The sequence below is a fragment of the Sus scrofa genome, chromosome 4 (genome assembly GCF_054392235.1).
Source record: "Sus scrofa isolate SSC_HxYL_T2T_F1_AM1 chromosome 4, Sscrofa_HxYL_maternal_Yorkshire_Landrace_v2.0, whole genome shotgun sequence".
Lineage (NCBI taxonomy): Eukaryota > Metazoa > Chordata > Mammalia > Artiodactyla > Suidae > Sus > Sus scrofa.
Window position 1 is genome coordinate 90,231,459 of NC_139386.1, and position 12,451 is coordinate 90,243,909.

At 42.0% G+C, this 12,451-nt stretch overlaps 1 protein-coding gene and 1 non-coding gene across 9 annotated transcripts in view; both read right to left on the minus strand.

Annotated features, from left to right (window-relative positions):
* Nucleotides 1-12,451, minus strand: part of PBX1 (PBX homeobox 1) — a 346,007-nt gene that overhangs the window by 43,135 nt on the left and 290,421 nt on the right. The gene's annotated exons all lie outside the window — the stretch shown is intronic.
* On the minus strand, nucleotides 5,841-5,944 carry LOC146403923 (U6 spliceosomal RNA). The gene has a single exon (XR_014845062.1). It is a non-coding gene; the product is annotated as a U6 spliceosomal RNA (small nuclear RNA).

Genomic DNA, 12,451 nt, shown 5'->3' on the forward strand with positions numbered 1-12,451 from the left:
GGCGGATTGAGAATAGTGCTCATGTTTATTCCGCCCCTCCCCTCCCCCAATCCTTTAGCATCATCTATCTTTTCTGATGATAAAAGTAAGATATGATTATAATATTTTCAAATACATTATTTGCAATTACATACGCACTATAACATCAGAAAATAGAATCGCAAAAAACAAAAAGTACAAAAGCCATAATCCTACTGCCCAGAGAGAATTTCCCTTAGCATTTTGATATTTGTCCTAATACTTTTGTTTGTTTGTTTCATTTTTAGGGCTGCATCTGCAACATATAGAAGTTCCCAGGGTAGGGGTTGAATCAGAGCTGCAGATGCCAGCCTACACCACAGCCACAGCAACATGGGATCTGAGACGCGTCTAAGACCTACACTGCAGCTCACAGCAACGCCAGATCCTTAACCCACTGAATGAGGCCAGAGACTGAAACTGCATCCTCATGGATACTAGTAGAGTTCTTAACCTGCTGAACCAGAATGGGAACTCCCATGTCCCAATAATTTTTAACATGCGTATGTTTTTTTAGACAGGTAGATAAATAAACTAAACAGAATGAAAGGTGTGCGTTTGTGTGTATATATGTGTATGTTAACAGATAGATAGGTAGGTAAATAAATTAATTAACTAAATAGACCGAAAGGTGTGTGTGTGTTTGGTGAGTGGCATGGGATTTTAGGAAACTTGACTGGAGCTCCGTAAGTACAATTGTCATAAAGCAGACAGTAAGCTTGTCCTGTATCTTGGGGTCGCCCTGGTAGGAGGCAGCGGGTGAGGATGCTCTATAGCAGCCAGTATCCATGTTTTTGCACAGGGCACAGAGGCGTGTGGTTATGGTCCTCACAAATCACCACTAGCACTATGATGGAGCCTCAGTATAACTCCACGAAAAGAACAATCAGTGGTGCCCCCAATGAAGCATTAGTAAAGAAAATGAGCTCGGTGGCCTGTCATTAGCAAGGCATAGTATGTTGACCAGAAGGTTTTAGGAGACTTCTTTTCAAGTTGTGTCTGAGCCAAAATAACTCAAACGGTAGACATTTAATCTCTTTCCTGCGAAAGTTCTGTTTTCTCAGACCAGTGCGCAGGATGCCAGAGGGAACAGAGAGCTCACAGATGGTGAAGGCAGGAATTAGTTCAAGCTGATATCAAAACCAGCATTTTAATTATGCTCATTGGCCTGGTGAAGAAGAATATAGGAAACCCTATTAAACATAAAGGAATAAAACAAATCTCTTGAACCATCTTTTTTTTTTCACTCCTGCTCCATCCACAAACACACCCACAGATAAGCACACACTCTTCAGACAGGGTGACCGAAGGTCCTGTTTGCCCAGGACTCAGGGATTTAATGGAATATGGGACTTTCAGTTCCTGGTCACCCTACCCCACACTATCTCAGTTATGACCCTCTACTCTTGCCAAATTCAGAATACTGTAGCCTTTGGGTTTCAAGTTAGATGAATACGAATTCTTTTTCGAATGAGTGAGTTGGACACTGGGAAACAGTGAAGGATTCTTTTCTCTGAAGGGGCTTTATTTTTATTTTTGTCTTTTAAGTTCCCCACCTGTGGCAAATGGAAGTTCCCAGGTCGAATTGGAGCTACAGCTGCTGGCCTACATCACAGCCACAGCAACACGGGATCTGAGCCGCATCTGCAACCTACACCACAGCTCACGGCAGTGCCGGATCCCCGACCCACTGAGCAAGGCCAGGGATAGAACCTGCACCCTCATGGATACTAGTCGGATTCGTTTGCACTGTGCCACACAGGATCTCCCTGGATGGGCTTGATACCATAGTAGACTGTCTGCTGCTGTTGCTATTAAGACCTCCACAAGATCAGAAACTAGCAAGCAAACCCAGCCGAGGCAGGTTTCCCTAAGTCACTGTGGCTGCTTCAGCTGTATCGTTCCAGCTTTAATGTAAGGCGTTCAGAGGCTGCACCGTCTTGGGAAACAGCTGACCTGGCTTACTGCCACATTAACCCCGGGGAGCAATTCCTTCCCTCTCCCTTCACTGTGGGTGAATATTAAGTAGGAAACTCCACCTTCGTGCATTTATTTATCTCTGGGCACAGTGAGAGTCAAAGACAGTCTCATTAACACCCATGTGGGGGTGGCAGGAATAACACTTCTGTTTTAATTTTTCTCCTGCACCCCACCTTCCTCCTCACTCTCTGATGCAAACTAGCCTTTAGAATGGATACATGCATTTTGTGAAATGCTGACGTCTGAAACCACCCTGAAGGGTGAACAGGGGTGGGAATCTGCAAAGCCAAATGATGCTCTTTTTATCTCAAAGCATCCATCACCGGAGAAAAGTTCATATTAAACCCAGTTCTTCAGGTTAATTGTGTAGCCTATGGCCCAGGCAGCAAGACCTGATATAACATTTAATCCCACCAGAGGAAGCCTAGGCCAGCAGCAGCCTCGACCTGGAACCTCTTGGCAGAGAAAGCTAACAGAATATAAAATTAGGACAAAATGCAGTAGATTTCCTAGTTAAGAAAATCTGGACTTCTAAAACACAAATCCAAGGTAATTGGGAAGAAAAGTTTTCAGGAACAAAAATAACTATTTACTCTCTATCTCACCCTGATGAATTTAGTATATAATTTGATGGACTCCAAATTCTGCCAGAACCCCATCAGATGGATTAGGCAAAGCACGCTTGTCGGAGGAAGTGGAGGGAACTAGCTATGGACCTGGGGATGGAGTGATGGCGGATCCCCAAACCCACATGGTTCCTCCTGATACAACACAAAAGCACAGAACTGCAGTGGAAGCCTTGACTTCCTTCTTCTCTGCCATCCTCCTTGAGCCAGAACGGGGGCCACCTGCCTCTCCCTTGCTGTTGGTGGAACCAGTATCGTTTTAGCCCAGAGCAGCAGCTGCTGGGCTGAGAACTGCTGGTCCCATCCTCCTCTCTTTCCTGCTCTTCCTCTAAGCTTACCTTAGCAGCACACGGTTGATGCAGAGAATTCATCACCTGATGTGACAGCCCAAGCGAGCCTGGCACTAAGAAACTCTCATTTGCAACCCAGAAATACACTGAGGTGCCACAAACCGGCTGATGTCAGCAGCAAGTCCCGGCTCGATCTGCATATGGGCCAGATGCCATTACCAGAAATGCCTTCGGTGTGGGTGAGAAAGTGGACGTGCTCCAGGCCCTCAATCACCCAGGCCCTGGTGGGGCCAGCCAGGGAGAAAAACACAGACGCATGGATGCATCCTGTCTCCTTCTCTGTGCACACATGCACACACACACCCCTGCACATATAAGCGCACACAGCTACCATGTATCAGGGAGCTCACAGTAGAGTCCCACCCTAGACCCAACACTGTTCCATCAAGCTAGAACTGTTTTTCTGATATGCCTATACTTTTCCCAAGATTATACCTGTGAGCACTTACCAAGAGATGCTCTGGGATGAAAAGATCCTATGGGAAAGCCTCCCTTATGGACAAAGGATTCAAAATTTCCCTGGGAAGTTTTACAATGGTAAACAGACCCATGCCTATTCTGGCACCCCTCCAGTCCTATCTCCAGCTGTCACCAGCATCATCTTTCAAAAATGTAGCTCTGATCTTGTCACCTCCCTGTTTCAACCTTCAATGGCTTTTTGCTGGCCTCGAGGTGAGGTGGGTGAGGTGCAATGTCCTTATCAGGTCTACCATGTCCTTGACCTTGCTGAGCCTCCAACTCAATGCTCATGTTTAATACTTCCCATCAGGGCACTTAGAAATTCCCGTAACAGAGCTGCCATGTCATGCCTGTTTCTTGCCCCCTGAACACCTTGCCCCGCTCATCCATTTACATGCCATTCACACCTTGGCTGTTTTCAAGATTGAGTTTAAGTATCCTTGCACCTGTATCTGCCCCCGGCAACTCTTCTTCCTCCTACAAGACCCCAAATCTTCCCTCTGCATGTACCTCTATCACGGCACCTGTTTCGCCATATTGCATTTGTTTTTTACATGTCCGTCTCACTTACTGGACCATGAGAACGGGGCTGTGGAACTTTGATTCCAAAGCGCCCCACCACAGCCCTGGACACAGCACAGATTTCAATAAATATCTCTTGCAGGAATAGAAGAAGAAAATAAACATTTAGTAACTGTGAATGTTACTGTTTGGTAATATTACAGTTACATTTGGTACTGTAACATCCATCCTCCTCCATCGTGGGTGTGGACAGATAATAAGGTATCAGGTCCTTGACCACCACAGTGCAGTCTGACTACCTGTAAAGAGCTGTGTATGCCTAGAAAATACTCAAGAGACAGAGCAGAGGTAGTGCTAGGTTTCAGGGTAACTTTTACATCTAAGAAGTGAGCTTATCTCTTATTGAGTAGGCATCAAGGAGATCTGGTACTTCATAGCTTATCCCAAACCAATAACCATGATTAATACTTACATGGTTCTGTTTTCTTTTTAGTTAAAGCAGTTGAGAAAAACATGGGATCCTGCCCTTTGCATCTCCATCTCAACAAGGAATGTTCCCCACAGGGCACAAGGGGCAGGAAGTTATCCCATCCTGTATCTAGAACAGGTTCCTAGTCACCACCTCAAGCATCCTGGGAATCAGAAAAATGTACAGAACAGACATGGTCCTTAAGTGGCCTACAGGGTTTCTGCCCATCTTTACTCTCTCCAGGACGGAGACCCACATGCAGATTCAGCTTCTACCATAGGACTTAGGAATGGAGTTGCCAGATATAATACAACATACTCAGCTAAATTTAAATTTTAAATAAACAACATTTTTATTTTAGTGCAAGTAGGTCCCATGCAATATTTATATTTGCTAAACCTGGGCAACCCTACCTGGGAAGAACATGTACTCTCAGCTCCCCAAATTTTGTTCTAGCCTAGTAACTATAGGTAACTCAGAATCAATTTTGCTGCTTTTTTGTGCTTTGACCTTTTGTGCCTGTATCTTCCTATAGGGAATGTCTTCTCTGTGGCTGAGAGCATCTCTGCCAAGCTCATAGCTAGCTTCTGCTTAGTTTCCTGCTATTTACCACAGTTCATTTAAGACTGAGGTGGTGACTTGCTCTTGTAATTGAATTTCTGCTTTGGTATCTCAGCCCACCAACTATACCATCGACCATTACATTTCCCAGAAGCCAGTCTGTCCTCTGCCTGGATTAGCCCATGTCACTGACACTAGGATTCCTGATTCCATGGTCCCTTGCCTGTTGGGGGTATCTGCTCTAATACCACTAGGTCAGTCCGTGGTGACCGTACATCCAAGTCACACCACCATACCCTTTGCTAGTCTGGTCCCTATTAGTGTCTTGAGTCCTGAGATTTTTTCTGTGAAGGTCTGTAGGCTAAGAAAGATCAACTAGCAGTACAATCAGCCATTCCTAGTAGAGAACAGATACCCTGGTAGAGAGCAGACTTTAGTAGTTCAAGCTGCTGTGAGGAAATAATAGATTTCCCACTGCCAAAGTGAGATTCCATCTTACTCCATAGAGAAGTCAAGTGAGAGGTCTTTTTTCCTTTTTCTGTCTCCCTCCTCTGGGCTCTAGGAATCCATGTCTTTTTGTGATGGTCCAGCTTGAGAGCTACCTCCTTGCTACAAGTTGCTTCACCCACTTCTCTAAATTCCAGTACTGCTGACCTTCTGACCATTCATGTTGACATTTAACCACATGAAGCTCTTATTTATTTATTTTTTGCATGTCTTCTCCAGAATCTGCATCTCTTTCCACTTTATAAGGTTTAATAAGCACTAACATTACTTCCTTTCTGGGGTCCCCCTTCCTGTGCCTCATTTTTTTTTCTTTTTTAAATAAGTTTATTTTATTGAAATATAGTTGGTAAAAATATGGAATACTTCATGGATTTGCATGTTATCCTTGCTCAGGGGCCATGCTAATCTCAGTAGTGTTCCAATTTTAGTGTGTGTGCTGTCAAAGCGAGCACTTTACTTAAATCCATGTGAGCATTCACTGTGTTCCTTTCATACTTAAGTTCTAGAAACATATATTCAGTCCCTATGCCATGCTACAGCGGTCAATACAACACATTTAAAAAAAAAAATCTGGTGTCTGCTCTCATGAAGTTTGCTCTCTTGTGGAAAACAGACATTCAAAACATCATCAAAGAGAGATTCCAGACGGTATTAAGTGCTATGAGAGAGAACAGCAGGGATCTCATGGAGGTTGGAGGGCTTCTGAAAAGTCAGCCTAAAAGTGTACAGAAAATAGACAACTAAAGAGCTGGGGCAAAGAGTCCTCTAGGCAGAAGGAGAAACCTGTCCAAAGGCTCTGAGGTAATAAAGGCCAGAAAGGATGGAGCATAGGAGCAGAGTGGCAAATGCAGCAAGGTGGGCCTGAAGCACAGGATGGCTTGATCACACCAAGGCCTGCAGGCCACGTGGAGAGCTTTGATTTTCATCATCAGGGAAATGATAACTCATTCAACCAGGAGCCATGAGAAGACACAGATCATGTCTGATAAAGCAGTTGCTCAGTTAAGTGCCTGAGTTGAACAAAGAGGGAAATGAATACTTTGAGGCTTCCTTTGGTGCCTGTCCGTGAGACTGTAAGGCCATCTGGCTGCTGGTGCCCATGCTAACTTCTGAGTTAGGCAGGACTCATAATAGTAATTCTCTTACTTGGGTTGATGAATATATAATAGTATATGAATCCAGTATGAACTCCTATTCTTACTTTTCGGGCCAGGAAGCTAGGACTCGGAAACTAAAATTGGCCCAACTTAGTCCCTACTATATGCCACTGCTTCTGGACATGTCAAGTTTCAAAAGCTTGGGGTATATGAAGTGTAGAGCATGGCTGCTACTAATCTCAGAGCTGAAGGCAGATTCATGCTCTTATATTCATCTTCTGGAATCTTTGTGCTGTTAAGGTGCTAGAACCGAAGTCTTTCAGGGGATTCTAACACTTTCTACCCCTAAGCCTCAATCCACTTTTACCAAACTTGGTTTTGGACAAGATAAACTATTCCTCTGGGGTTTTAATGGCTATGTGTGGTGCCATCTTGGTAGTTAATATAGTTTAAGTTCCACTGGCAATGCAAGGCAAAGCCCAGGGCTGAGACCTGTAGGGTAAGACGGTAAACCGGATCCATGATGGTAAACCGGATCCATGTTCTTTTGGTATAAATACAAGCACTCTTATTACAAGTCACTATCTCCAACCTTATCTGCAATGCACTCCAACTGCTGTTCAAACGGCTCTTAGTCAAAATCCAACTGCAAGGTGGCCACCCCATCATAATGCGCCATCCTGCCAGCACCTAGTGCCACATGACCGAAGTGCACATATAGGTCAACTCCAAGATCAAGATCTACTTTGGCACTGTCTTAGCGTCATCCTTTTCTAATGTACCCATTGTGAAAACCCAGAATTACTACCGCCACGTAAGGCACTTGCAACTCAGAGGATGCCTTTGGTTGAACCTTTCGGAACTTGCCCAGGATATGAGGTAGTGCGCATTTCCAGGTTTTAGAGGTGGGTGGCTTTCTGATTTCTGTTCCAAGTGCAAAGAGAACAGTTACATATGTTTCCATGTCCTGCAGACTTATGGGGTCCTTAGGCTAAATGTTCATACAGGAAGTTAAAAACTTGTTTTATTTAACTTTTCAGAGACAAAGAAAAATAAGCTCAGCTTGCTTTAGCTAAATAGAGGTGTCTTAGTGCCGAAAACTATTTATAACTGAATAAACATCCTCTACACCCAGACTTGCAAAACTAAAACACACACACTTACATCCACAGAGTGTATGAAAACACACAATTTCCATATACTTTATCATATTGACATAGAGCTAATACCTGCTCAGAAAATACCAGAGTACCCTAAACATGTGCATACACACACAGAGATGCTGGAAAAGAGGACCTGTATAAGACAACAGATAATTATATTTACGCATATAGTCAAATCTGAAAAATTCAAGAAAAGGATAATCTTTTTAAAACTCTCAGTATGAATTATCTGATTGGCTGATTCTCTACAGCCCCAGATTCTTCATTTTATTTTCCTAACCTCTGATTTTTGCCTTGGCTTTGTTGAAAGGCTGTTATCCGCTCAGGGCGCACACAGGGATTGGATACACACCTTAATGACGGACAGTGGCTAGCTACGGAACACGCACAGAACTCGTGCCGTAAACCTTGAGGCTATTTGCCATCACACAGGAAGCTAAAGCCTCTTACACTTTTCTGACCATCCAAGAGACAGCAATTACCCCAGATTATCAGACCAACAATGACATGCCGCGTAAAGAGAGACATCGAGCCAACTTCACATCCCAAAGACTGGCATATTCAAGTACACTCAGGACATTAATAGCAATTTACGTGCCATCACTGAGACAAAGCCACAAAGGCTCCGTTGGCAGCCTCTTATTTTGCAGCCTATTATTTGTGGGAGTTACAGGCTATAATCACAACAGAAACTTTCAAAACCCTTATCTTCCGTGACGCACCAAATCTATTTCAGAGCCATAATTGCTATGTCACCGGAGAGTTTGCTGCTTAATGCACTCAAATGGCATTTAGTGTTTGCAGGGTCATTACAGCTAACAGAAGGGTGGGGGGAGACATAGTGGGGAGTTGTGGGAGAAAGGCAGACAGAGAATGTTGAGGGGAATGTGCTAGAAGGGGGTACTAGGCTCCACTGAGCCTTATTTAGTGGGTGATGCTATTGCTTGAGAATTCTACTTACCTACAAAGTGAGAGCAGGTAAGCAGAAACTATGTCCTCAAGAGTTCTGAATGATTCTGACGGCCCCTAGATATCTTCAGTGGGTGCTGGGGACAGCACCCTCCTTTATTCTGAGATCTCATCCAAATATAAGAGTGGGTTGTGTTTTTAAATTAAATTATTTTTTTCCTTTTAGATTGTCCCAGCAGTCTGTGCAGTGGACATCTCCAAGCTGTGCTGTGGGCTCAGGAGTCTGACTTGGCTTCTCTGTGTGTGCGCTGCTAGAGAATGAGAAGGGTCGAGGGAATGATGATAGGGAGATGCCAAAACTCAATCACCTAGAAGAATGCGCTACCTTTCAAATGGTCAGAGAAGATGCAGGGAGACAGAGAGCGCCTCCAAGATATGAGAAAACATCCACTCACTCCAAAGACCATTTTCTAGACCTAAGTTTAGCTAAGGTCATAAGAAAGCTTTTAAATTATATGTAGCTTTAGTTCTTGGACCTAGCTATAAACTAGCCAACGACTTATTTAGCAACTTACTTAGCAACAATACTTAGGGGAAGACTAGACATAGGGTAAATCTTCAAGAGAAGTTTGAACTGACCAATGTGTCTCTGGGTTCTTTTAGACAACTCACAACTCTTGGGTTCTATTTTATTTATTTATGTATTTTGCTTTTTTTTTTTTTTTTTTTTTTTAAGGGCTGTACCTGCAGCACATGGAAGTTCCCAGGCTAGGGGTTGAATTAGAGCTACAGTGCCGGCCTACACCACACCCACAGCAATGCCAGATCTGAGCCTTGTCTGCGACCTAGACTAAAGCTCATGGCAATGCTGCATCCCTGACCCACTGAGCAAGGCCAGGGATCGAACCTGCATCCTCATGGATACTAGTCAGATTAGTTTCCACTTTGCCATAATGGAAATTCACAAACTTCGTGTTCTATTTTACAGTCCTGGGTTCTTTTCATAAACTAGAAATATAGAAAACATCAAGCCAATTCAGATTGCAGGGTTAATTTTTTAAAAGGTCACCAACAGTTTCACATATAGGTCTGCCTTTAGTTTTCCTAGGCTAACAATCCAGGTTTCTCCTAAAAACTTTCCACAGAAACAGACAGACTGAGACCTGGGGCCTTATTCCTCATGAGCCCTCCTCCACTGAGAAATATAATTTTCTTTATTTTCCAAATATTGGCCATGCAAGAAATGGAATAATACCCTTCTTGTGTAAGAGTTCTTAGAAATCAATGGAAAGAACATGAGCATTTCAAGAAAACATATAAAAGACTAACAACCAGATGAAAAATGCTTAATCTCATTAGTAAATCAAAGAGATACAAATTAAATTTAAATAAAAAAGATAGTATTTTATAATGTGACAATTAACAAAGACTGAAAAACTGCTAAGACATTGTTATTGAGGGTGTGAGGAAACGGGAATGATCGAAAATGCTGGCGGGAATCATTAATTAATAGAAGTTTCCAGGAGAAAAGTTTACAATACATTACAGAGGCCTTAGATTTATTCATATCCTTTGATCCAGCAATTCCATTTCTAGGAATTTATTCAAGGAAATAATACAAAATATGCACTGAATTTTTGGTCCTGTGATGTTTACCACAGTGTTATTAATAATAGTAAATAAAAAAAGAAAGAAAACAGCTAAATGTTCCACAGTAGAGACTGATTAAATAAAATATGGATTTTCCTGGTAACAAGCTCCTATGCAGTTATTAAACTTATGTTTGAGAAGAATGTTTAATGATATGGAAAATATTCATAGTATATTTTTAGTAAAATAAGTAGGTTACAAAACGATATGCTCACTATGATCCTAACTTTTCTACACTCATGCAAAACATACTTACAAAATGCTAGGAGGCTGCAGAGTAAAAAGTTAGCGGTAATTTTCTTCTATGTGATTTTCCTGGATTCTCCAAACTTTCTATAATAATTATTCATTTGTAATCAGGAAAGAAATGTAAAATTTAAACAAAGCATATGACGAAAGGTCCACATTTAATTTAGATCTTTGTCTTTTGTATTTGAAAGGTCTTGGCCAACCTCAAGAGCTCATGGCAAAAAGGCCAATGCAATTAGTAACCAAATACACACCTGAGAAAAAAAGATGGAAGTGAAAGGACCTAAAACAGAGTTAGCAGGTGATTTTGTAACACTCTTCAAAATATAATTGCCTGTGAAGAGTATTAATCAGTTTTTCCCATTCCACAAAAAATAAGGTCAAAGGAAAGAAGCTAATAAACACAGTCATCAACTTAGACAAGACAGAAGAAACACCTGATCTCCTTTTCATTTACCTTGCCCTAAAGCCCAACACAATAACTGGTTAATAAAAATTCCAAGAAAATGCCTGCTGATTGAGTGAATGAGTGAATGAATGAATAAATGATAATAAATTCGAGGTCAAGCCCAAATTCTGAGGGACAACATCTGCTCCTGAAAAAAAGTATGAGGAAGAGAAGAAACAGTAACAGGCATCTGGTTTCTGAATGCACCCATAAGAGTTCTGGCGTGAATTAGTCAAGATTACAGGGTACAAGGCATACATACAAGTTGGAAGGAAAAATGGGTACCAGGATGTGATAAGCAAAAAGAAAAAGAAAGAAAAAAAAGCCATTCTCTTATGGGAGCGAGTTTGGATAACAGAAACACAAAAATGTATGGGGGTTCCAGGAAGGCAGAAAACCCTGCCAGAAACTGGTTGCTGGTTTAAATAAAAAAAAAAAAAAAAAAAAAAAAGGAAACCAAAAAAGAGAAAAACTTCTTCACAACCAACAGGTTCAAGAAGGCTCACGTCCAAAAGCCTTCATTAAGCACCTAGGGTGTACCAAATCTGAATTGAAGGCTGCGATATAAAACTAGGCTCCTCCGAAACCTAAAGTCAGCAGAAGGAAGGAAATCATAAAGATCAGAGAGGAAATCAATAAAATAAAGATTAAAAAAAAAAACAGCAATAGAAAAAAATCAATGAAACCAAGAGTTGGTTCTTTGAAAGGTAAACAAAATTGACAAACCTCTGGCCAGACTCACCAAGAAGAGAGAAAAAAACCCAAGTAAACAAAGTTAGAAATGAAAAAGGAGAAATCACAACAGATACTGCAGAAATACGAAAAACCATATGAGAATACTGTGAACTTATGCAACAAATGTGACAACCTAGAAGAAGTGGACAACTTTCTAGAGACTTACAGCCCAACAAAGCTCAATCGAGAAGAACTAGATCAATGAACAGACCAATCACTAAAACGAGGATCCACCTCTTCAGAAACCTAGGGCTGAGAGGAAGTAGAGGAAAGAACTGGAGAAGAACTCCCATTCTGAGCCCAGCACACTAAGTACTATGCAGGTGCAGTGTGGAGGAACTAGGAGAAGATAACCCTGATCTAAATCCTGTAAAATGGGTAGGATTATGAGATGTTTTCTCACTGCCACCGGTTCTGGGCTGTGGAGGCTACTGCTTGAGACTTTCAATCACTAGCAATTGTCTCTGGGAAAGGCCAAGCTTACTAGGGCAAGAACCAACATTTATAGTGCCAGGAACTTCTAGAACATGTGATCTAGAGAAGAAGTATCTGGGCAGGTTCGTTGCAATTCTCAACACCAAAAATTATCACACTAGATAGGGGGTGAAAATTGACACCTGTAGGTCTAATTTTCTAACCTTTAGATTTTGTTGTTCTGATGTCTGGTTTACTCCTCTCTAAATTTTTTTTGTTTATGTTTTTAGAATG